The 26714-nt window shown below is 39.3% G+C and overlaps 1 long non-coding RNA gene across 1 annotated transcript; it reads left to right on the top strand.

Moving 5' to 3' along the window:
- Positions 1–16010: 16010 nt before the first annotated feature.
- Positions 16011–17499, top strand: LOC110895976. The gene is made up of 2 exons (XR_002567519.2): positions 16011–16278; positions 16810–17499. It is a non-coding gene; the product is annotated as an uncharacterized LOC110895976 (long non-coding RNA).
- Positions 17500–26714: the final 9215 nt, after the last annotated feature.

The raw sequence follows: 26714 nt of genomic DNA, 5'->3' as shown, positions 1-26714 counted from the left end.
CAGTTACTAAAAGAAAAAACGATACAACTCTAATACTTGGTTCAGGTTCTAGGACTAATAATTTAAATAACTGCAATTTACGTCTATGGTTTATTGCATTATTATTTCTCAATCACAAGTAATTTCGAACAATTTGTTCACATACATAAACTTTTAATGGAACGAGTTAGGTCAGATATAACACGTTTTCGTTTAAAAAACCATTTTTACGTGCATGTTTTTATCTATGCGTCTATATCAATTCGAGTTGGTCTACATTTGGATATAGCTTTTTTTAATATAATACATTTTCTTACTTATTTTACGTACGTTTTTATAAATTTTGTTCCTAACAGAGTGGAGTCAAATTGTCGTTTCTTTTTTTTCTTTCTTTTGTTTGAAAACTTTCATAATCCTATAGAATAAGTTATGATTGTACGAGATAAATTCAGTTTACTTTACGTTATGATCCAATCACAATGCTTATATAGCTTACATTGAGTTCAATCAGATATGTCGAAACACGCGTTTTCGTATGATTTACGCATCACCTAACACTTGAACAAATCGTGTGTAACACGTTGTATTTTACACTCGGTGTTTTACTACACGTTTGTCCCGCCGTGCGCCGTCGCAACGCGCGGCTCGCAAAAAACTAGTTATGAATGAAAACAAAAGGAGAATTATGAGAGAACAAATAAGTTGGGTGTCTATCAAATATTTTTTTCGGTTTCGAATTATTTGAGCTGAATTATTATTAGCTCTTGTATGAGCTCATATAAAAATAAAAAATAAAAACTTTTAAAATTAATGGATTTAAAATTTAACCCTCATCTAATCAGCACACCATTTAATCTACTAGGGTCTGTTTGGTATTGGGTAATGGAATGGATGAAGGAATGGAATGAACGAGGTAATGGAATGGACGAGGGAATGCAATGGATCATTACCATTCCATGTCTTGTTTGGTTACCATGTGTGAATGAAATGAATTATTATCGTATATTGTTCGGTAGGCAAGAAAAACGAAGTAACAAAATCAGCGGTGAGTGGTGGTGGTCGGTGGTAGTGATTGTGGGTGGTTATAGGTGGCGGTGGTGGGTGTCGGCGGCGGCGATGGGTGGTGGTGGCGGTGGCGAGTGGCGGTGCGGCGGTGACGACGAGTGGTGGTGGCGGCAAGGTGACCCGTTGCTGGTAGGTTGCAGTAGAGGTGGCGGTGGGCGGCATCGGCGGTTAGTGGTGGCGGTGGTGGTGGCTGTGGTGGTGGCATCGACGATGGTGGTGGGCGGCGACAATGAGTGGCGTGGGCGGTTGGTCGCGTCTGTGTTGATAACGGTGGCGAGTAGGTGGCGGCGGCGATGGTGGCTGTCAGGGTGAGGTGGTGGCGGGTGGCGGCGATTGCGTCGGTGGTGGGTGGTGGTGGGTTGTGGCGAAGGTGGTGGGTTTTGGTGTTGTTGATGAATGGTGCAAGAGGGGATGGAATGGAAAAAAAACATGGGGGGTGGAAGGAATGATTTTGAGGGAATGGAATGCCTTTTGGAAAGGGTGATTCCATTCCATTGACCAACCAAACACCCTTTTCTTCATTCTCTCGTAATCATCCATTCCATTCCACCTAACACTACCCTATTTTCTTCTCTAAATCAAATGTGTTTTGCCTTCTTCTTATTTTGTCACCTTGTAATCCTTTTTAATTTTTATGATCCACATTCTCTGTTCATCTCTCTCTTGAACATATTCAAATTCAAAACATTTAGATATTTTCTCAAAACTTTTGAAGTTTGTTTCAAGTATACGTGGGCTATTGAGATCAATACACCTTTTCTTTATATTTTCCGAATTTGTCGATTCAATAAAAGTGGCACTTAAAATATTTCAAAACCGAAAATGTTTACCAAATAACCGGTTTACTAATTTTCTTATACATTCTGGTTAACTAGCATGAGGCTCAAGTATAATACGAGAATCTTTATAGCAACACATAACGTTATGATAAATCTAAAAAAAAGTGTAACTTTATGAATTTTGATAAGTCTACAATAAAAGTAAAATATGCACGTTTAAAAGTTGTAGAGTAAACTGCAATTTTACCCCCTGAGGTTAGAGCCAATTGGCACTGTTTGTGACAACCCGAACTTCCAAAGTCAGTAAAGTTTAATCTTGTGATTTTAAACGAATAAGATAACCTTGTTAAGTAGATATATTAGTATACTTGGGCCACGTCTTTGTATTTTCGATTAGACGGTTGTTTTAAGCGGGCCGCATCCCAAATCCTCGAAGCCCAAATAAAACCTAACTAGATCAGAAGCCCAACCCGCCACCCTTACCCATTATGATGGCAGTTTTGCCATTTGTTGCAACAGCCCAAGTCTATGGGCTTAAGCCCAGGTTTCGGACAAAAGACCAACTGCCCAATCCCAACTCCTTATTTGATAAGCATACGAATCGCATTAGCATGGCACGAACTTAAAAACAAACCCTACCCCCCCCCCCCCCCTTATTCCCTGATTTGCGACGCACGACAACAGTAGAACGCCCCCTGTGTCGTGATCATCAGCACCACATCCTCATCAGTCGTCCGGTTAGTAGTTCTTGCTTGTCGATTTTCATATTTGTGTGATATTGTTTATGTGTGTGTTATAATTCTTGATAATTATGAGATCGTTAATTATATTGATTAGTATGTTAACATGTTGTGCATAATTGAGATTCTTGATGGATGGTTTGCATAATGGTTAGGATTATCGGCAGTACAAGTATGTAATTGTTATGTGGTGCATGCAAGTGAGTTCGGACCAAAGTGTTGTTTCTTTTTAAATGATCAGAACTATGATTAACTGGGTTTATTATTGGATGATAATTTCTAGTTTTTGTTATTGCATGATGCTCATAAACATGGTAGATATGATAACCATATATAATTAAAAGGTTTAGTATGTTGGCAAACATGAAATTGATGAGGGAAATAGGTTCGATTGAGCACACAGTTGTTTGAGAATATAGGTGGGACTAGTAATATATGAGTTGATGCTGATGGTTGTTGTAACTGAATCAAAACAAGGGCTGGGTATGTTTGTATGTTTATATGAATTCATGTAGACAGCCATTAAAGTTTGGGTGTGGGTTTGAATGGAAATTAACCATGTTGTTATGGGATTAATGAATATGAGTAGTAGATGACATAATATTATAATGCAAATTGAAGTGTTACAAAAATCCATGTGACCGGTTGTGACTTTTTAGGGGGTCCAATACAATTGCTTGGTTTGACATAATTGATAACATTGAAATAGGAAATTGGTGACTAACGGGGTGGCTGGTAGTCTTGATTTAAGGGATTGTGATAATGACCGATGATGTCACAAAGGGTTGTGGTCCAATGGGGTTAGGGATTAGAGGTCAATGGTCGGCCATAATGCATGAATATGGCGGCCATGTAACCAAACTAAATTTAGGACAATTAATGAGATGATGCCATGTTTGTTGAAGTTGACATCGATATACCTAGGATATAGTAATTAATGAGATGGTGCCTCCTTTGTTGACTATTGGTTACATGTTAATCGATTGGGTTCCAATCTCTTGTGATTGGCACACTAGATACAAGTGATAAAACGAAACATGCGTGTACAGCTCTAACTTGCAATGTGCGTATGTATCGGTATGGATACTTGCTACAACTTGTGTGATCGTACAAACTACGCTTATTATGACATATGTGATGGTTATATGTTTGGTTGTTTATTGTTTGAGCAATACGTGTGACAAGATACGTGAATTGTGAATTCATTAAACTAATTGTCTCTGGTAACCACGATAGGATTTGACTGATCAACTGTTTATCGAGCATTTAATCTAACCGAGCAAACCAAAGGTGAGTTCATCTCTTGAGCATGCGTCCCGGTGGTTGGGACAGTCAGTGGGTATTCCTGGGAGGGATAAGTCTTTTGGGTAAAAACGGGAATGTTGGATAATATACTCTTCCTATCACCTTTAAAGTCCCTCCGTGTTGTTTGGTTACCGGGAAGGTAACATGGTATTAGTTAGTAGCGCTACTTAGGTTTGGCAACCTCACCCCGTTCCTGGGAGGACGGGTGTTGAACTAATGACCTAGTCATGACCAATGCTTTGATAGGAGCATTGGAGAAAGGGCAAAATAATCAGAAGCCGTCTTGTATTGGGGTATTATCAACATTGTTTTCAACATTACTTTCGGAATTAACTTCAATGGATTAATTAAACACTTGGTAACCAACGTTTTTGTAAAACTATGAACTCACCAGCGTTGTCTGATACACTTGTTGCATGCTCGCAGGTCGTTAGGTATCTTGGATTTGGGGAACTTGCTGTCTGGAGTAGCTGGAGTGGTCATGGGTCGACTGGGAGGATTTATGCGATTGATTTCACGAAACTATACTTTGGTTTTGGAACAGTTTAACTTGGTTTACTATTTGCTTCCGCTGAACTTATTGATTTTCGTTTAAAACTTGTTGAAGATGTTTTTATTAATAATGGGGATTTTATTTATAACTTGTATGGGTTCAATGTAATTGGTGGCTCGTTATTGGTATGTCACACGCCTAACAGGGACACTCCCTATGTGGTAATTTGGGGGTGTGACAGTTTGGTATCAGAGCCATTGGTTATAGTGAACTTGGTTTTAAAACGTTTTCATAAAACCAGACTATAACCGAACAGCACCGAAATCGACCATGACACTCAGCTCCAGACTGCAAGGTTCGTTTCTCATTTACGATTGCATAGCATATTTAGTGTACACTTATGTATAACATTACACGTGAATGTACACTTGGCACCACAGCATGAGCCCTTACATTACCAACCCCTGTTATGTGAACTGTTAGTGTGACACTACCCATTGCTTATTCTGATTCTTAACCCTGTAATACCTTTCGTCTGTTGTTTGAATGAGGGGAAACTTTTGCGCAAGTTAAGAGGCACTGAGATAAGCATGCAAATTTCCTTATTATTATGGGTGCACACATAATAATAATGTGGGGTGCATATGAGTCCCAGTGAGGCTTAACGAGTGTGAGAGGGGTTCCGCTCTGTTAATTGATGTTATATTAGCACTCAGCAGTCTATAGGAGTCATAGCAGTGATTGTCTCCTACTCGAACATGATCTTTTCACCCCTTTCTGAATCCTTACGAATCTCGATGCTATCGAGTACCACCTGATCACACATCTGAACGCCTAGCAAACTGTATAGAATGTTAGGTGCTAGTACGAACGTCCCTGAGTTGGATGGCCCAGCGTCAAATGATTGGACTATACTTTCCTCACCTATCTTTGTTTGTTGGAACTTAGTGTATTGACGCCTTAGATCCCGAAGTGCGATCACTTCTGCAGCACTCTCGCGACATAGAATGATGGACAAGAAGGTAAACGTAGTACCTTACCGACTTCAGCATTTGAACGACCCTAGTTACCGACAACGAACAACAGCGATTGGACTCCGATCGAATCCTTAACCCAGCCAGCGACTCATGGGAGTCGACTCTTACGAATCAATCGGGACAAAATCGATGACGATTGACTGTAGAGCGGACTGTGTAACCGCCCGCACCACGAGTAGTGCCTTAGGACGTGGCAAGGAATGTGAAAAGAAGGACCTTGTTGGTGAAAGGACGCAGGACACCTTTACAGGCAACAATACTAGAGGCAACAGTCGCGGCAACATCACGGTATTTGTGATCGTAGCTTACAGTATGGAAACGAAAGTGACGACAACCAAGGGAACGACGACAGTATTGGAAATTCTCGTGACGAAAACCACACTGGAAATGAAGCTCATGGAAGGACATTTAGTATTGGCATAGGCTATACCAGACGTAATAGCACCACAATAGCTTGGATGGGTAGTTATTCGCTTCGTCTCTGTTCTGGTAACCCTGATGCTTATTGAAACCGAACCTGTTGTGGAGTCGACTGATGCAAGTTAATTGAAGCCTTATATGTTCGCTAAGATGCAAACTCGACCTTGGGGGACAGGTGTTCGACATCGACCTTCCTTCCACAACCCTTGATGGTTGCAATATAGTAGTTAGTGTGGATTGGTTAACCAGAGATCACACAGATACACCAGTGCGGAGAAGACCTTGTGTGGAGAATCGTTATTTGCTCTAAAACGTCAGAGTGGTGCAAAGGTTAGCGCCATTTCAGCTATGAAGGCCAGAAGTGTCTACGGAGGGGCTACTCTGCTATACTAGCTCTGACGTGACTTCTGAAGAGTTACCTGGTTTACTTTCACATCGTTAGGTTGAATTTCAGAATTGACCTTATGCAAATCCTGATTTCCTTCTGGGATACAGCAATCCTTTGGATTCGCTGGATACTATCACAGATTCATCACGGGAATTTCGAAGATTGCGTAGCCTTAACCTCGTTAGCACTGCGGGGAGCGGTGAACTCTTGGGAATCAAATTAGGAGGACGTCTTCTCAGCTTTCTCAGCTTAGGGAAATGGTGTAGGCGAAGCACATGGGCCTCGATATCCTATTCACCTGAGTTTTGATAGGATGCATTGAAACCTGAAGACCATATGTGGGTGACCGGGCCTGAAGGCCCAGATAGTCACGCATGGGAACGAAGTTTGACATGTGGGAAAGTCAAGGTAGGATATTAGCAACCAGAAACACATATATGGAAATGAGAACCTAGTCACAGATCCAGGATTTGTACTTGAATCCCTTGGGAAGCTGTTAAGCTTAAGAAATAGTGGAAATTCGCGGTGGGAGAACGCAAAGGTCAGGTGAAGCTCTGTTATCCCCGATTGCTCAAACGGTAGGACTAACTTTCAATATCACTGGCGAATTTCGGGACGAAATTCCATTTCAAGTTGGGGATGATGTGACACCCAACTGACTTCGCAATCCTGTTTTTACAATTTGGTTTTCGTGGTGTCTGTGTAGTTGTCTAGATGATTAGTATTCGTGTGTAATGCTTGATTATTTGTGTAGTATTACACATAGCTTAATTAGAGTTTCCTTCGCTTCACTACTCTGTTTTGCTTGTCAAATTTCGGGACGAAATTTCTTTCAAGTTGGGGATGATGTGACAACCCGAACTTCCAAAGTCAGTAAAGTTTAATCTTGTGATTTTAAACGAATAAGATAACCTTGTTAAGTAGATATATTAGTATACTTGGGCCACGTCTTTGTATTTTCGATTAGACGGTTGTTTTAAGCGGGCCGCATCCCAAATCCTCGAAGCCCAAATAAAACCTAACTAGATCAGAAGCCCAACCCGCCACCCTTACCCATTATGATGGCAGTTTTGCCATTTGTTGCAACAGCCCAAGTCTATGGGCTTAAGCCCAGGTTTCGGCCAAAAGACCAACTGCCCAATCCCAACTCCTTATTTGATAAGCATACGAATCGCATTAGCATGGCACGAACTTAAAAACAAACCCTACCCCCCCCCTTATTCCCTGATTTGCGACGCACGACAACAGTAGAACGCCCCCTGTGTCGTGATCATCAGCACCATATCCTCATCAGTCGTCCGGTTAGTAGTTCTTGCTTGTCGATTTTCATATTTGTGTGATATTGTTTATGTGTGTGTTATAATTCTTGATAATTATGAGATCGTTAATTATATTGATTAGTATGTTAACATGTTGTGCATAATTGAGATTCTTGATGGATGGTTTGCATAATGGTTAGGATTATCGGCAGTACAAGTATGTAATTGTTATGTGGTGCATGCAAGTGAGTTCGGACCAAAGTGTTGTTTCTTTTTAAATGATCAGAACTATGATTAACTGGGTTTATTATTGGATGATAATTTCTAGTTTTTGTTATTGCATGATGCTCATAAACATGGTAGATATGATAACCATATATAATTAAAAGGTTTAGTATGTTGGCAAACATGAAATTGATGAGGGAAATAGGTTCGATTGAGCACACAGTTGTTTGAGAATATAGGTGGGACTAGTAATATATGAGTTGATGCTGATGGTTGTTGTAACTGAATCAAAACAAGGGCTGGGTATGTTTGTATGTTTATATGAATTCATGTAGACAGCCATTAAAGTTTGGGTGTGGGTTTGAATGGAAATTAACCATGTTGTTATGGGATTAATGAATATGAGTAGTAGATGACATAATATTATAATGCAAATTGAAGTGTTACAAAAATCCATGTGACCGGTTGTGACTTTTTAGGGGGTCCAATACAATTGCTTGGTTTGACATAATTGATAACATTGAAATAGGAAATTGGTGACTAACGGGGTGGCTGGTAGTCTTGATTTAAGGGATTGTGATAATGACCGATGATGTCACAAAGGGTTGTGGTCCAATGGGGTTAGGGATTAGAGGTCAATGGTCGGCCATAATGCATGAATATGGCGGCCATGTAACCAAACTAAATTTAGGACAATTAATGAGATGATGCCATGTTTGTTGAAGTTGACATCGATATACCTAGGATATAGTAATTAATGAGATGGTGCCTCCTTTGTTGACTATTGGTTACATGTTAATCGATTGGGTTCCAATCTCTTGTGATTGGCACACTAGATACAAGTGATAAAACGAAACATGCGTGTACAGCTCTAACTTGCAATGTGCGTATGTATCGGTATGGATACTTGCTACAACTTGTGTGATCGTACAAACTACGCTTATTATGACATATGTGATGGTTATATGTTTGGTTGTTTATTGTTTGAGCAATACGTGTGACAAGATACGTGAATTGTGAATTCATTAAACTAATTGTCTCTGGTAACCACGATAGGATTTGACTGATCAACTGTTTATCGAGCATTTAATCTAACCGAGCAAACCAAAGGTGAGTTCATCTCTTGAGCATGCGTCCCGGTGGTTGGGACAGTCAGTGGGTATTCCTGGGAGGGATAAGTCTTTTGGGTAAAAACGGGAATGTTGGATAATATACTCTTCCTATCACCTTTAAAGTCCCTCCGTGTTGTTTGGTTACCGGGAAGGTAACATGGTATTAGTTAGTAGCGCTACTTAGGTTTGGCAACCTCACCCCGTTCCTGGGAGGACGGGTGTTGAACTAATGACCTAGTCATGACCAATGCTTTGATAGGAGCATTGGAGAAAGGGCAAAATAATCAGAAGCCGTCTTGTATTGGGGTATTATCAACATTGTTTTCAACATTACTTTCGGAATTAACTTCAATGGATTAATTAAACACTTGGTAACCAACGTTTTTGTAAAACTATGAACTCACCAGCGTTGTCTGATACACTTGTTGCATGCTCGCAGGTCGTTAGGTATCTTGGATTTGGGGAACTTGCTGTCTGGAGTAGCTGGAGTGGTCATGGGTCGACTGGGAGGATTTATGCGATTGATTTCACGAAACTATACTTTGGTTTTGGAACAGTTTAACTTGGTTTACTATTTGCTTCCGCTGAACTTATTGATTTTCGTTTAAAACTTGTTGAAGATGTTTTTATTAATAATGGGGATTTTATTTATAACTTGTATGGGTTCAATGTAATTGGTGGCTCGTTATTGGTATGTCACACGCCTAACAGGGACACTCCCTATGTGGTAATTTGGGTGTGTGACACTGTTAGCTTCTCCCAGGAAATAATTGCAATTTACCCTCACAACATATGATGTTATGTCGCAATATGACCCCCTCCGTCAAATAAGTTAACACATCTGTTAAATAGAATGTGAAATGACCATGTTACCCTTTCATATCACCCCCTATGTTTTGTTCTACTCTGTAATATTACCCCCTGATATAAAATGGCTAAATTGTCCTTTCTTATTAGGAAAATTGGTTTTTAATAAGCTAACCTTTGTCCCGTTGGTAAATAATAATCTTACCTACGTAATTGGTATACAATAATCCTATCTATCAACATGTTGGTACTTAATGAACTTTCGTTAATTTTTTTTAACTGAAGTTAGTTTTTAAGTTTTATTTATTACAAAAACAGACTCTGTAGTTGTAATTTACTAGTTTTAACTTACTAGTTTTAACTATTTTAAAACTAGTAAATTACAGTCCTTTGAGGTTTTTTTGTTTTATAAAATAGTTAAAACTAGTAAATTACAACTACAGGGACTTTTTGTGTAATAAATAAACCTTAAAAATTAACTTCAGTTAAAAAAAATAACGAAAGTTCATTGAGTTCCAACATGTTGATAGGTAGGATTATTGTATACCAATTACGTAGGTAAGATTATTATTTACCAACGGGACAAAGGTTGCTTTATTAAAACCCAATTTTCCTTCTTATTACCCCCTATGGTTTGTTGTACTCTGCAATATTACCCCTCGGTGTTAAATAGTTCTTGCAAACCTTACCCTATGCAGAAAAAAACCTTTCCCGCCTAAACCATCATCAGCTGCCATCACCCACCTCCACCAACATCAGCTGCCACCACCTACCTCCACCTCCATCACCGCTACCTAAAATTATTATTTTTTATATGTGGAGATGTATATAATGATATAAATGTGGTTTTTTATTTATCAAAAATTATAACAAGAAAAGGAAAAAAAATTACAAATAACAAACCAAATCATTCAATTTTTTGATTAATGGTTCACAATTATTTACTTTTTGTACTTTTTACATTTACATACAATTACGGGGGTTGGTTCCGGTACAAACCATATTTATCCTACAAACCGTAAAAACAGATCCTAGCACTTAAAAAAAGTTAAATTAGCACATACCAAAACAATACATACATAAAAGTAATACTTTTGAAATATATTAACACATGATAATTAATCAAGATAATTGATTTTAGCACATATTTGAATGATATTAGCACTTTTCTTAATCAGCACATTGAAAATAAAAGAAAGATCCAAATAAAGAATTAATTGCTTCTTAGCATATTCATAGAGAATTAAATATAATTGATATTATTTAGGATATTATTTTATCATTTCTCTATAATTGATTGAATGTCACGTGACACTTTTTAAATGGTTCTTACAGTTTGTATGCGAAATATAGTTTGTATTTACTCCTACAATTACGTATGCTTCTATAGACCGTCAAACTAATTTCTTCATGTATGAGTAATAGCTTATACACGTGTAAGATGTAAGCCTACACAAAAAAATAAACATTGCATTTCTGTCATTTTCTTGCATATGGAAATATAATGACTGATTTTGTTCCTCTCAATAAATATAAACACCGTGTTATCGTGAGTCTGGACGACTATTAATGCTTTCATCTATTTAAAATTGTTACAACTACTTTTGCTTGAAATCATCAATGCATACACGTACACAAATGTCACTAAAAACAACCTTTCTCCACTTCATCAACTTCAAAAAGGATAACATAATAACATTCAAATGAAGTTAATATATAGGGTCCTAATAAATCTACATGGTACCATATTATTCTAACATGATTGATATGGACCGTATATACGTGCGTATAATACTTGCGCGTACGGTCGTATACTTCATGTTTACAGATCATGTACGAGATATATAACACGTGAGTATACGAAACCAATACTTGATGTGTACAGAGCATATATGATATCTACAATACGTTCATATACAAAAACAGTAGTCGTCTAATACGTTAACGCTAATCGTATAGTGATTGCTAAGTTGTAATTGTTATTTTTACAGACGATATGGCTGAGTCATCAGCAGCTGGTGCGGCCCGTAGAGGTCGAGTTCAGGGTCGGGGCTGTGGACGTGGACGGGGACGTGGACGTGGACGTGGACAAGAGGAGAAGATTGTGCCCGATTTTACTGAGACGAGGCAGTTTATTAGAGATATCCCCCAAGGTACGGCTGCCTATAGGGTTTTGGGCAGATTACGAGAGATGGTGTTGGATGTGCCTCGGACCATTGATATTTAGTTTTTGACCGATATTGTAGCGATCGGTCGGGTCCGGGAGCTTATGCCAGCTAACTCCCCGTGGGACCGCTTATTTGATGCCGCCGCAGAGCGGGCCCACAGGTAGATTAGTTTAGAGTTTTTAGCTACTTTTACATTTACGGACACCCGGGTTGGGGGTTTACAACATTTTTTGACGACAGACGCCGTAGCTTTTACTATTTGCGGAAGCCTCAGAGGATGACACTTCCTCAGTTCGCCGTTGCCTTGGGTCTGTACTCACAGGAGTACTCAATGTCCCAGGCATTTTTTTGATGCGCACATTAGCACGTCCAGTGACGTGTTGTGGCCTTGGTGGCGCGATATTGGGTTCAGGGAGTTCGCGAAACCGAATCAGCGATCCCCGAAGGCACGGGCGACTGATCTTTATTACCTGTTACACCGATACCTACATCGGTGTATCGCCGTGACGATCGCCGGTCGTCATGATAGCAGGGAATGGGTCTCACAAAATGACCTATTCTACTTGCACGACTTACTTACCGACCGGGGGGGGGGGGAACTTGGCGTACAGGTTGGCCGCATATCTCGCCGAGTACGCTTTTAAGCGTACCTCTACCCACATCAGCTGTGGGGCCTTCGTCACCCGTCTGGCGAAGCATTTCTTTTGCCTCTTGTCCTCGCAGGTAGCAAGTGGTATGACCCTAACACTCCAGCTTGACAGGGTTGGGAGGGACACAGCCCAATCGATGGGTTTGGCTCGCGAGGTCGAGGGAGGGCGGCTGGTTTGGGCGTATGGTGTGGGTGAGGGACCCCGTGGACAGGGAGGTGATGGGGAGGGAGGCGATGGAGAGGGAGGTGAGGGCGAGGGAGAGGGAGGCGACGGAGAAGGAAGCGGGGTACGTGAGAGGGACGATCATACTGTCGATCGATCACAGGTAGCTGCGGAGGATTTACAGGGTCATCGCCCGTACGTTCGACGAAGCGAAAGACAACGTGTGATGCCTCCACAGGGGGTAGAGGAGAGAGTCGTTCAGGTGGAGGAGATACTCGTTCAGGTCGAGTCGAGACTCGGTCAGGTCGAGTCAGATATAGCTGCAGTCAGAGGAGATTTAGCTGCAGTCAAAGGGGATGTACAGTGGATGGTCGGGGCGATTTTGGCTATGCATTCTGGCGCGCCTCTACCTCCACGAGCTGGCGCTGCACCACCACCACCACCGCCGCCACCGTAGCTGCTTATTGTATTTTTTTTTGTTATTTTACATTTGAAACATTGTAAAAATTTATCTTTTTGTTTGTTTTAGATGTAAAACATTATAAATATTAATATTATGTTTAGATGCTAAGTTGTTTGTTTTATAATTGTTGTCGTAGTTTATCATAATCATATCACATATTTATCGTTTTACAAAGTGGAAACTTATTAAACATTATAAATACGTTTAACTACAAACTCGTAACATAATCGGATATATACAACACTATTTTAAAATTTACGAAACTTATTAAACGGTTTCCCGATTGCAACAAAAAATTAACTTTTCTATACATACATATTTATCGTTTTACAAAATGGAAACTTATAAAAAATAATAAATACGTTTAACTACAAACTCGTAACATAATCCGATAATACAACACTTATTAAACGGTTTCCAGATTGCAACAAAAAATTAACTTTTCTATACATACATATTTATTGTTTTACAAAGTTTAAACTTATTAAAAATTAGGATTGGCAATTGGGTACCTGTTAAGACACGATTAGACCTGTTTGACTGAAAAATACACCCTTTGACTTTTTTAATTTTTAAAATAATTAAAATTACAATGTTAGGATCTATCATTTATTCATCTTTGTACATAAAACATAAAACTTTTTTTATAAACATGGGATAGAAAGTAGTTAAACGAGTCGTAATCATGTTTGAAACTTATGTTGTGCGCGCCGTCAGAAACCTGTTAAACTTGTTAAGACACGATTTGCCAGCCTTATTAAAAATAATAAATACGTTTAACTACAAACTCGTAACATAATCCGATATATACAACACTATTTTAAAATTTACAAAACTTATTAAAAGGTTTCCCGATTGCAACAAAAAATTAACTTTTCTATACATATTTATCGTTTTACAAGTGGAAACTTATTAAACATAATAAATACGTTTAACTACAAACTCGTAACATAATCCGATATATACAACACTATTTTAAAATTTACAAAATTTATTAAACGGTTTCCGATTGCAACAAAAAATAAACTTTTCTATACGGGCTATACGGGCCGTATAACATTATACGGCCCGTATACAGATTTCAAAACTAAAAACCCTTGCCAAACCTTCAAAACAAAATTATGCAAATATGTATACGGCCCGTATATAACTATACGTCCCGTATACATATAAAAACAAAAAAAACCGCATTAAATTTTGCGCATAAATATTCTATACGGCCCGTATCAGTCTATATGGCACGTATACCAATAAAGATATGAAAATAAGATCATAGAGGTGTGGAAATATAACAACCCAATATATAACATCTAAAATGAAAACAATACATGTGCATGACAAACCCATGAAAATGATATTCATCAGATGAGACGTATTGTCAGCTTCTCTATCTATGCTATGAAAAGATTCCATTTTGATAATTGGATTTCCATTTTTTTGATAAAATAAATTCATTTAAGCAAAGGAATCAGGCCCAAATTTTGAATATGGTTCATACTTCATAGTCCGATTCTGATTCGGTATTAAACCAACATCATACTTCATAGTCCGATTCTGATTCGGTATTAAACCAACATCATACTGCTAAGTAACGTCCGATGGAGGTGGAGGTGGGTGGTGGCGGCCAGTGGCAGATCTTATCCGTTGAACGTGCCAGGCCGAAAGACACGGGCATTAAAAAAAGTTCGGGCAAGCCCGGGCCAAACATAGTATATATAAAAAATTTCGATCGAAATGCGGAAAATTAGCACTACGGCCGAAAAACTTGCCCGGGCTGTGACCCTGCCACAGCACCATTAAGAACCGCCCTTGGTGGCGGCTGATGGTGGTTTAGGCGGGAAAGGTTTTTTTTTTCTGTAGGGGGTAAGATTTGCAAGAACTATTTAACACCGGGGGATAATATTGTAGAGTGTAACAAACAATAGAGGGTAATAAGAAAGGACAATTTAGTCATTTTACACCAGGGGGTAATATTACAGAGTAGAACAAAACATAGGGGGTAATATGAAAGGGTAACATAGTCATTTCACATTCCATTTAACAGATCTGTTAACTTATTTGACGGCAGGAGGTAATATTGCGACATAACATCATATATTGGGGGTAAATTGCAAGTATTTCCTGGGAGGGGTTAACAGTGCCAATTGACTCTAACCCCAGAGGATAAAATTGCAGTTTACTCTTTAATATGTGGATCATAAAAGGTAAAATAGGATAATAAAAATCAAAACTCTTAAATTTTTAAAAATATAAATGAAATAAAACTTTATTATAAAAAGGTAAATTTAAATAATGAAAAACGTGTGAGATTGATGAAAACTAAATAAAGAGTGTAATATTAAATGTAATTTTGATAAGAAAATCAGGTAAATTTAAAATGGGTAAGGATCAGTGTGTAAGTAAAATGTGTATACGTTTTAGGGAAAAATAAAAAATTAATGTTGGTTAGAATTGTGTAATGTGTTGTCCTCTAAGATTTTTATTTATCAGGTTTAGATATAATAAATAAATAATAACTAGTTATTAACATGTCTAAATTGTTGTTAACATTTTAAATAAGAATATAACAAAACACCAAGATAAAACTTTTGATGCATTGTAATTCATTTCAGCAACTTCAAATTATTTCCAAAGAAAACAAAATTGAAGAATAAAAAGATAAAATACTTAATTGAACACAATAAATCAAAACTACGATGGAAAAAAAAACACTTGTAAAACAAAAATAAGAAACATACTTAAGAGAAGCAATTGACTAATCCTATAACAAAACACATTATTTGTCTACTCAATTTAATTTAATACCTAATAATATGAGATATTAGAGTTTATGGTTCTTCAAAATTCATATCAAACTAAAAGGTTAGTTTGTTAATAAACTTAGAGTAAAGGGGGTAATGTGAAACTTGACTCCCTTTAAAAGCCTTCCATGGCAGCCTATCACAGTATCACAGTATTTTCACTTTCAGTATTCCTTCTCTTCTGTTCACCACCCTCTTATTTATTCCTTCTCTTCAATTTTTAAAACTTTGTCTCAAACCTAAACCACCGCCTCCTCCTTCTTCTACAAACCACACCACACCACACCAATGCTCCTCTACAAGCCCATACTCACTACCCCTTTTATTGATTTCCAAAACCATAGAAAATTCAATCATATCTTTATATTTACGGGAGCTAACGAAGACAATTATGACGTTTTTCTAAGCTTTAATTATATGCAAAGGTATGCTTATATTCTTCATAATTAACTTTTGATTCATGTGTGTGCAACCATTTACACGCGTTATAACAAATGCTACTAAAACTTAATCAAAAGAGTTGAACTTTGTATCGGATCGTAGAGCATTTTGCGTTCATTAGATATCATCAGTTAGTTAATTAATAAAACATTTTATTATCATTTGGCATATGTTCTCATTTAACTATGGTGCTCACGTGTCCGCAGTCAAATCAGCTCTAATGACTATAGGTAACTTGTACTTGAATTATGTGTTATGTCCTTGAGTGTGAGCATGTTAGCATATCCTACCCAAGCATAACACTTATTGAGTTGTGTATAGACTGATATTATCATCATCATACATTTGCATGCAATCAATCTATTATGAGATCATGCCATCAAACACCCACACATAAATATTAAAATAGATTGAATCTTATTATAATGAACATGTTTGCTTCTTTTTCTATATGGATGACTAATTAAAAGAAAACCCGAATTGTCATCTCATTCTTTTTTGTTATTGTGTCACAGCGTTGGAGTCAAAGGCTTCCCAATACTCAGAAGCAGAATTTGCACATGGGTCTGGGCACATTGATCCTTTAAAGGCCATAGATCCGGGACTTGTCTATGAAAATTCTGTCCAAGAGTATTTTAAGATATGATGCAACATATCTCAAACCCCAGGAAGTATGATCCACAAAAATGCTAGTTGCCCTATGAAGTTGGCTACCAAAGAGATAAATTACCCTTCTATGGCAGTCCAAGTAGTAGCGGGGGAGTCATTTGTGGTGTCTTTCCCTAGAAGCGTGACCAACGTCGGTCGAGCCAATTCAACATATGTTGCACGTATAGAAGGAGACCGCTCAAAGTTGCACGTTAGTGTAGAGCCCAACACATTGCAATTCACAACAGTGAACCAAAAGATGAAATTTGTGTTAACACTCACAGTCACAGGGAACAAAATGAAGCACTCTACACCAAAACGCATGTCACTCGTGTGGACTGATGTTGTTCACAGAGTCCAAAGTCCTATCGTGATTTACAAGTACAACATCCTATGGAGAAGGGGCGATTTTTAGAGCGTCCGGTGGAGAAGGAGCATCGACACTATCAAAGCTTTATATAGCATTTATTATTATCATTATGGTAATATAACTTTGTATTAGGACCTACAACTTTGTTTTCTCATTATAATATAATAAAAAATAGTTCTTATTGTCACGGCCCCCGACCCGGTTTGACCCGTTTCAGGAGCCGCGGGACAGAAATCCCGTGATATTTATTTATGTGATTTTAGCAGCGGAAATTTTAACATCAGGGTCGTTATAAAGCTAAAAACTTTTCCCGATTATTTTATTTCACAACTCGGGATAAAACCCCGATAATTTACAATAATAAGATTTTTCTGATAAATCTTTATTTCAAAACATATTTCTTTATTTTATACTGAGCCACTATCTTAAGCTTGAAATGCTCCCCAGCACTTTTCCTGAATTACAGTAGATCACCTGAAACATGTTTGAAAAAGGTTTTGTCAGCGGGGAAATACTGAGTGAATCATTCAGTTTACTGAAAACGACACATTTGTTATAATTCACAGTATTAAGAGTTTTTACATATGTTTATTATCAACCAACTACCCACAGTATTTGTCACTCGACCGGATCTGTGACTGTGGTCATATCACCATTGGCTGCCCCAATGAATGACGTATATCACTTAATTTTAGGTTCGCCCACCTAATGTGATTAAAACAGTAGTAATGTGCACAATACCCCACATACTGGCTGTAATTTGGTGATTACATAAACTTAATCACTGTAATTTATAATTTTGGAAAATAATTTGGAGTATTGTAAAACATTTGATAAAAAGAGAATGACTCACAAACTGTGAGAAAAGAGTTTATAAAAGAGGAATGACTCACATTGCAGATTTAACACGGACAGAATATGATTTAGCCTGGTTAACCTAATTTCAATAATAATGCACACAAAACTGGGTTAGTGATCAATACAGCAGTCACGATAACTCACGAAATCAAATTCTCACAATGAACGACAAAGTGCAACACTTAAACATTCATCGATTTGACGACGAACGACAAAGTATAACCCAATGTGGGCAGCACTTAAACATTCTTTGGATATATTGATCTCGGAAAATGAATCGTAATAGCGATCGAGTGATTACCCTGTTTTGCGGCAGCAATTCGAAAGCAGTGTGTGTTTAATTGTAGTATAACGACTGTAACTCAACGTACAGACAGCAACTTTACGTCGTTTTCATTTCCAAATTCAAGTCCCAAGGTCGGCTATTTATAGCTAGAAAATAGTCTCGCTTACGGACCGTAAGCCATAACCCCTTACGGTCCGTAAGGGTTCGGTCTAATTTGTAGAGTAGCCTAGTCAGTGGTATAGGCTTGATGAATCAACTATTTCAAAAATTCTCAGTTTAGACAACGCAATTTAAAGATAATTATCAATTAGGGTTTTACCCCCCTGAGTTTTAGGGGCCCTGATCCTAATTCCGATTGTTCCGAAAATTTTAGGGTTAGTGCAGAATTACTTGGGTGTCTCAATTAGTGTTTCCTTATTGACTAATTATCATTCTAACTATAAATTTTAATGAGAGTTGTTACACTTATTATCCAGGACAAGCAAATGTGGTTTAGTTAACAAATCAACAAATCACATATTTTCTTTTTTTCTTTTGTTTAACTTTAGTTAAAACCACTAGATCCATATGGAAGAGTGGTTTAGTTAAATGACAATGAGGTGTAGTTGAAACCACTAATACACACTTGCGGAGCCGATTTTTCGCTCGTAGTGTTAATTTTACCGAAAATATTCGAATTTTTTAGTGTAAAATATTGGATTTTTAAGAGTCCAACCCCCATTGATTTAGATTTTGGGGGAGTCCAGCCTCCACCGAGTTTTCATTCAAGCTCCGCCACCGCTACTACACGTAGTCCTAATATAACATATACAAATGTTTTATGCAATTCTAATAATTTTCAACATAATATTATTGATTCTGAAAATAACGTGCCCCAATTAAACAAAAACTCAAATTCAACAATTCATCAACAAGAGGGGTATTCATTTTCCAAACTACTTATATATTAAAGATCCTAAAACCGCATAATACATTTGTACATGTTGTTTTGAATACATGTATCTATCTCCCACTACCATTGATTATCTTCTATGCATTATGTACAAGTACATTATGTTGTTCGTTTATAACTTGTAATCGACTTTTGTATCACACTTAAAACAAAAGATACAAGTGTATTATGTTGTTCTCGGAGTATCAAAACCGATAAGAAAAAAATACCAGATCGAAAAACGCCATACCCGGAATGATCAAGAACAACTCTAGAAATCTACATTTTCCTTTTAGAACCTTTATACAACTTAACTTATTCTCCACCGTCTCCGCTTTCTTCACACTCTTCTCATCATAAAAAAAAACTCAGCAAACATCTCCACATCACGCGGATCAAACCCAAATCCTGAATCCGAACCCAATTTCATCAATCCAGTAAAAGCATTAGACATTTCATCATACAACCCGGATTTAACCCCATCTTCACCGTACATATCATAGATCTGGCACTTTTTAATATCATTGAGAACATAATAAGCTTCATATATTTTTGAGTAAATTACAAGTTTGTCCTTTATGTTTACATCAAATTGTAGGCGCTGTCATTTGCGTTTAAAATTGATGGGGTTTGTACTTAATGTTTCAAAAACTTGCACGTTATGTCCTTTAGTCCTAACCCAGTTAGATTTTTTAGTTAAATCAAATTATAAAAAGGGTATTTTAGTCTTTTTTCCCCATTTATTTAATATTATTTAAAAAATAAAACAATTATTGTTATTATTATAATTATAACTCTCTATTTGTTCTCCTCTCTCTACCACTACCAACTACCACCTCCCACCACCACCACCATCAACCCACCACCACCACCTGCCAACGCACCACTACCACCCGCCAACCACCCATTTCCGCCATCATTGCCACCACCACCACCACCCTCCTTCATCATCTACAACCACTATCACCGCTACCCTCCACTTCCATCAAAGAACAACTGACACCACCACCACCCTTCATCATCCACCACCATTTCCAAATCAACTCAACAATCTAAAAACCCCAAAAATCCCCAAAACCAAGAGTCACCAAAACCAAAAAAAAAAAAAAAAAAAAAAAAAAACTCACCAACCAAAACACAATTCTAGTAACAATTCAAGCCTCGCTCCTCTGCCGATTAACCAACTGACTAACGAAAGAGACAACCAAAAACCGATAATAATTCTAATTTTGGCCATCAGTTCCCATTTTTCAATATTTTTTGGTTTCGGGTGCTATCCGGGTCGGTCCAGTTACCCTTATTTGCTCAGGCCAACAAATAATTGTTACAGGAAACATATTTTCCTCAATCACCACCATCACCTGTCACACCCCAACCGATGGCGGAATCATCGGGGCGCGACACTGAGCGAAACAGATTGTCCAGAAGTTTCCACAACAACTATTATTACAAATTCAGTTAAATGATACGTCCCATACCGTATCCCAAATAAATAAACAAGTTATCATAGAAAGCAACTAGGCAAATAATTCCGTTCCGACAACTCAGATTCAATTATTATTACAGACAATTGTTTATTATTTCTAGACTCCCTAGCCTCGATTTCATCACCACGCGCCGAAGCATCCTAGCAACTTAAGCACCTGTCACATACGTTAAAATAAAGTCAATACATAAAATGTAAAGGGGAGCACACAAGTTTGATAATAGCATATAGAGTTTGAATAGTTTACGCATAACCAGGCACGTACACAGAGGAAAACGATGCATGTTAATTATCGACATGGGACCATCGATACCAACGACTGCGGGTTGACCGTCCGAGACGGTTCGCAATACATGATTACCACCGTAATCCATGCAAGTAATTGTCCTTAACAACCCCCGTGTGAACGGGTGCTGGGTCCAAACTATAGTACTATGTTGCTAAGGCGGGTAGATAGCACTTCACGTGTAAACATAATAAACAACATTCATTTAGTCAAGTAGCACATGCAAATGGTCAGCGTCCAAATAGTTTGTGTTTGATTGTGATTTGATAGGTAACGTATGTAACACCCAAAAGTGCTAAAAGCAAAAAGGGATCGAGTATACTCACAGTGATTGATTGTGGATTGAAGGGAGCGCTGAGAGTAGGATTAGCCTGAATAGTTCGATAGCACAACAATAAGTAACGCGGAAAAGTACACAAGTGTGGATGGATCGAATGGGCTGGTCGATCGAACGGTAGGTTCGATCGAACGGGCTGTTCGGTCGGCTGGTATGTCTGGTTGGACAGTCCTGTTCGATCGGCCGGTAGGCTCGATCGGCTGGGCCATTCGAGTGAATTGTTTCTTCCTCTGGTGTGTTTGTGTTTGAGGATTTGAACTTTTGAAGTTTTCGTTGTAGTATTTGAGAACACTGAAGTGTTCTTACCTTTCAAGTCGGTCGATCGAACGGTTCGTTCGATCGGCTAGCTCACTCGATCGGCTAGAAACTTCAGAATTAGTCCTCAACTGAATGCCGCTCGATCGAACAGTCCGTTCGATCGGCTGGCATTCCCTACTACGAACGAGTTGTGAAAACGATTAAGTGTTGAAGCATAGTATCTCATGATCCGAACAGTAATGTTCACCAATCGAGTGACATATTCGATCGAACATTACTTCGTCAATACTATACCTCAAAAGTTTGGGAAAAGTGAGACGCCATGTGCTAGCCGATCGGCTGGCCCGGTCGATCGGCTGGTGTGTCCGATCGGCTGGGCTGTTCGATCAGCCTAGCCGTTCGGCCAGCAAGTCTGACCTGGTCGGCCTTTCGTCTAACACTTGGTCGTCTGGTTACTTGTTATTATATCGAGGTAGCTTGATAACGAGTTGAACTATGATACCTTCGTTCTTACCCGTCTCTCCGGCTTGGATAGGAATCACCCAAGTCCGGCCGGTGAACGGTTCGGAACGTTGGTTTAGAGTCTAACCCAAAATCGGTGAACCTTGTATATAGAATCCGAATCTTGAACCTTTTAACTTGTTAGAATGATTAGTTAGCCGGTTCAAGCTCTGTTTCTAGCGGTTTGAAGGCATTGAGTGTAAAAGAGTTGAAAGAAAGTTGGGATTCCTTCTTTCAATCCTTCACAACTTGTGGATGTTTAGATCTTTGATAGATCTTAGCTTGTTTATGTGGAAATCAGTTAGATCTAAGCTAATCATAGTTGAATGAGGCCAAAACATGATGTTCTTCAAGAACACCATGATGACATCACCCATGAACACCTAGGTCTTGGTGATTTCACGGTTAGAATCCAAGTTTTGAAAGATAGAAAGGTGTAGAATCAAGTAATGATAAAAAACGTACAAGAATTAGAGTGAAAACTTACCGAGATTGAGAGAAATCTGAGAAAAGGTGGAGAATAGGAGCTGGCCGGTCAGAACTTTCCAAAAGTGGAAATGAAGACAAGGACAGCCCTATTTATAGGCTTCCAAAAGAGGAAAGTGGCAGCCGATCGGCCAGGAGCTCCGATCGAGTGGGCTGCTCGATCGGCTGGCAAGATGCTAGCCGATCGGCTGGCCTGTTCGATCAGGATGCTTCCTGTTCGATCCGCGACACACTTTGAGTATTTTGTGACGATTTTTGACGTTTCGATTTTGATGGACGCTGATACGAATACGATAGGGTTCCTAGTCAAATTACTTTCAGTCCCAATCACTATATCTAACATACAATCTTCTATGAGTCACGTTTCGATGTCGGTTTCGATTGAGTTTGATTGCCTTTCGAGTTTCGATTGATTTGCTTGAATACCACACCAAACATAAGGTAAACACGCACAAGTAACACATAAGGCACACACACACGTATAATAATACCAAAATTCGCATAATTCGAGTCTCGAGTTTGATGATTGTTAGATCGGTTTGATTACTGATTAGTTAACTTTATCGCATTGTTACTTCCTATCATCGGTCGCATTGATTAAACATTCGATTACTTCGATTCTTGCTGATTTCAACACTTACTCCACATAATACAACTAAAACATAAAATAGACTATCTACAGTCAAAGAAAGTCAAAGTTGACTTGGACTTTGACTTTGACTTTGACATTCGGGAACACGGGGTGTTACAGCCTCCCCTTGTTTAGGGAATTTCGTCCCGAAATTAGGCTCGAAGGCTACACAACGCCGTGATTTACCAATTTGATGCTTCAGATCTATTTATTTAAACAACTGCGGGTACTTGGCCTTCATGTCGCTTTCGAGTTCTCAAGTGAACTCCGCGCCTCGTTTGCCTTCCCATTGGACTTTCACGATCGGGATGTGAGAGCGCCTGAGTTGCTTGGTTTGGTGATCCATGATTTCGACAGGCTTTTCCACGAAGTGTAATGTTTCGTTGACCTAAAGATCGTCGAGTGGTACGATTAGATCATGATCAGCAAGGCATTTTTGGAGGTTAGAGACGTGGAAAGTCGGGTGGACGTTACTAAGTTCCTCCGGTAGTTCGAGTCTGTAGGTGACTTTTCCGATTCTTTCCAGAATCCTAAAAGGTCCAACATATCGAGGCGCTAGTTTCCCTTTCTTGCCGAATCGGACTACACCCTTCCAAGGTGATACCTTTAGGAGTACGTAGTCACCAACTTCAAATTTAAGGGGCTTGCGTCTTCTATCAGCGTAACTTTTCTGTCTGTTCCGAGCTTTTACCAAATTGTCTCAAATCTGGTGGATTTTGTCAGTCGTTTCTTGTAGAATCTCGGGACCGGTTAGTTGCGAGTGACCGATCTCGTGCCACACAATAGGCGATCGACATCTCCTACCATACAAAGCCTCGAAAGGTGCCATTTGGATGCTGGCATGATAGCTGTTATTGTACGAGAATTCCACCAATGGCAGGTGTTTGTTCCAACTTCCACCAAAATCTATAACACACGCTCGGAGCATGTCTTCAAGAGTATGGATCGTTCTTTCAGTCTGTCCATCGGTTTGAGGATGGAATGCAGTACTCAGATTAAGCGACGTAACAAGGGCCTCTTGAAATGCTTCCCACAATCGCGAAGTGAACCGAGCGTCACGGTCTGAAATGATGTCACAAGGCGTACCATGATTACAAATGATCACGTCGGTGTAGATTTGGGCTAGTCGTTCCACCTTGTAGTCTTCTCGTATCGGCAAGAAGTGAGCTGATTTCGTTAGACGATCAACTATAACCCAAATACTGTCGTGACCTGATGGCGTGGGCGGAAGTTTCGTTATGAAATCCATAGCTATACTCTCCCACTTCCATATAGGTATCGGCGGTTGTTCGAGTAAGACAGAAGGTCTTTGATGTTCAACCTTGACTCTTGCGCAAGTTAAACAGCTTCCAACGTAAAGAGCGATATCCCTTTTCATACCCGGCCACCAGTACTTATAACGCAGGTCCTGGTACATCTTGTCTGCACCGGGATGAATAGAATATCGGGACTTGTGGGCTTCATTCATGATAATCTTTCGCAAATCGGTCCGCTTAGGGATCCAAATTCGGTCCAGATAATAGAATATCCCATCGGATTTGCTTACTAACTGAGCTCCATCGTGATAGATTCTTTCTCTTTTCAATGTACGCTTGTTAAAGCAAGCATGTTGAGCTTCGTGGATAAGGGTCTCGAGATTGTGCTGGGCTTGGATGTTTCGGGTACTGAGCACGTAACTCTTTCTGCTGAGCGTGTCGGCAACCACATTCGCCTTGCCTGGGTGATAACGAATCTCACAGTCGTAATCGTTGAGAAGTTCTACCCATCTGCGTTGACACATATTAAGCTCTCTCTGATTAAAGATGTGTTGTAAACTCCTGTGATCAGTGTAAATCGTACACTTAGTGCCGTACAGGTAGTGTCGCCAAATCTTCAATGCAAAGACAACCGCGCCTAGTTCGAGGTCATGGGTTGTATAGTTCTTCTCGTGGATCTTGAGCTGACGAGATGCGTAGGCTATAACCTTGTCTCGCTGCATGAGGACACAGCCAAGACCAAGGTTAGAAGCATCACAGTAGACAATGAAGTTGTTGCTTCCGTCGGGCAGCGTAAGAATCGGTGCGTTGCACAGCATATGCTTGAGAGTTTGAAAGGCAGTTTCCTACACGTTTCCCCACACAAAAGGCTTGTCCTTATGAGTAAGAGCAGTAAGCGGCACAGCGATCTTAGAGAATCCTTCGATGAATCGTCGATAATAGCCCGCTAGTCCGAGAAAAGAACGAACTTCTGACAGGTTCTTAGGCGTAATCCAGCTTTTGACAGCTTCAATCTTTGCAGGATCGACATGGATACCCCGACTATTCACTATGTGACCCAGAAATTAAACCTCCTCCAACCAGAATTCGCACTTGGAGAACTTGGCATAGAGTTGGTTCCCCTGAAGTAACTCGAGAACCAAACGTAGATGTTGCGCGTGTTCGGCTTTCGATTTGGAATAGATCAAGACATCGTCGATGAACATGTTGACGAAACGGTCAAGATAAGGCTTACACACGCGATTCATTAGGTCCATAAAAACCGCGGGTGCGTTGGTTAGACCAAAGGGCATAACAACAAATTCGTAATGGCCATAACGGGTTCGAAAAGTAGTTTTGGGAATGTCTTCCTCTTGAATCCGTAGCTGATGATATCCTGAACATAGATCGATCTTAGAGAAGCATGCTGCACCTTGTAGCTGATCAAACAAATCGTCGATTCGAGGCAAGGGGTATCGGTTCTTAATGGTTAGCTTATTCAATTCCCGATAATCGATGCACATCCGGAACGACCCGTCCTTCTTTTTGACGAAAAGGACTGGCGCACCCCAAGGAGAGGTGCTTGGGCGAATAAAGCCTTTTTCGAGTAATTCCTGGAGTTGGTTTGAGAGTTCCCTCATTTCGGATGGAGCGAGTCGATAAGGGGCTTTGGCAACGGGGTTAGCTCCAGGAATGAGGTCGATACGAAAGTCGATATCACGACTTGGTGGTAGTCCGGGAAGATCGTCAGGGAACACCTGAGGAAATTCACGAACCACTGGAACGTCTTTAACTTCAACTTTCTTTTTCTTTCCCTTCTCCGCTACTACGATGTTGGCCAAGAAGGCTCGGTATTCCTTGCGGAGATACTTGCTGGCATGAATACACGACATAAGCTTGAGACCTTTCGACGCTGTTTCACCGTATACACATAGAAGATCACCATTCGCGAGTGAGAATCGAATCATCTTTTCGAAGCATACAACTTCGGCATGGTTTTCGCGAAGAAAGTCCATGCCTATTATGACATCAAAACTTCCGAGTTGCATCGGAATAAGGTCGATTGGGAAGATGTGATTGTTGAGCTCGAGAGTACAATCACGGAGTA

Source organism: Helianthus annuus, chromosome 12 (genome assembly GCF_002127325.2).
Source record: "Helianthus annuus cultivar XRQ/B chromosome 12, HanXRQr2.0-SUNRISE, whole genome shotgun sequence".
Lineage (NCBI taxonomy): Eukaryota > Viridiplantae > Streptophyta > Magnoliopsida > Asterales > Asteraceae > Helianthus > Helianthus annuus.
The sequence above is the reverse complement of the archived record's forward strand: the minus strand, read 5'-3'. Positions and strand labels throughout refer to the sequence as shown.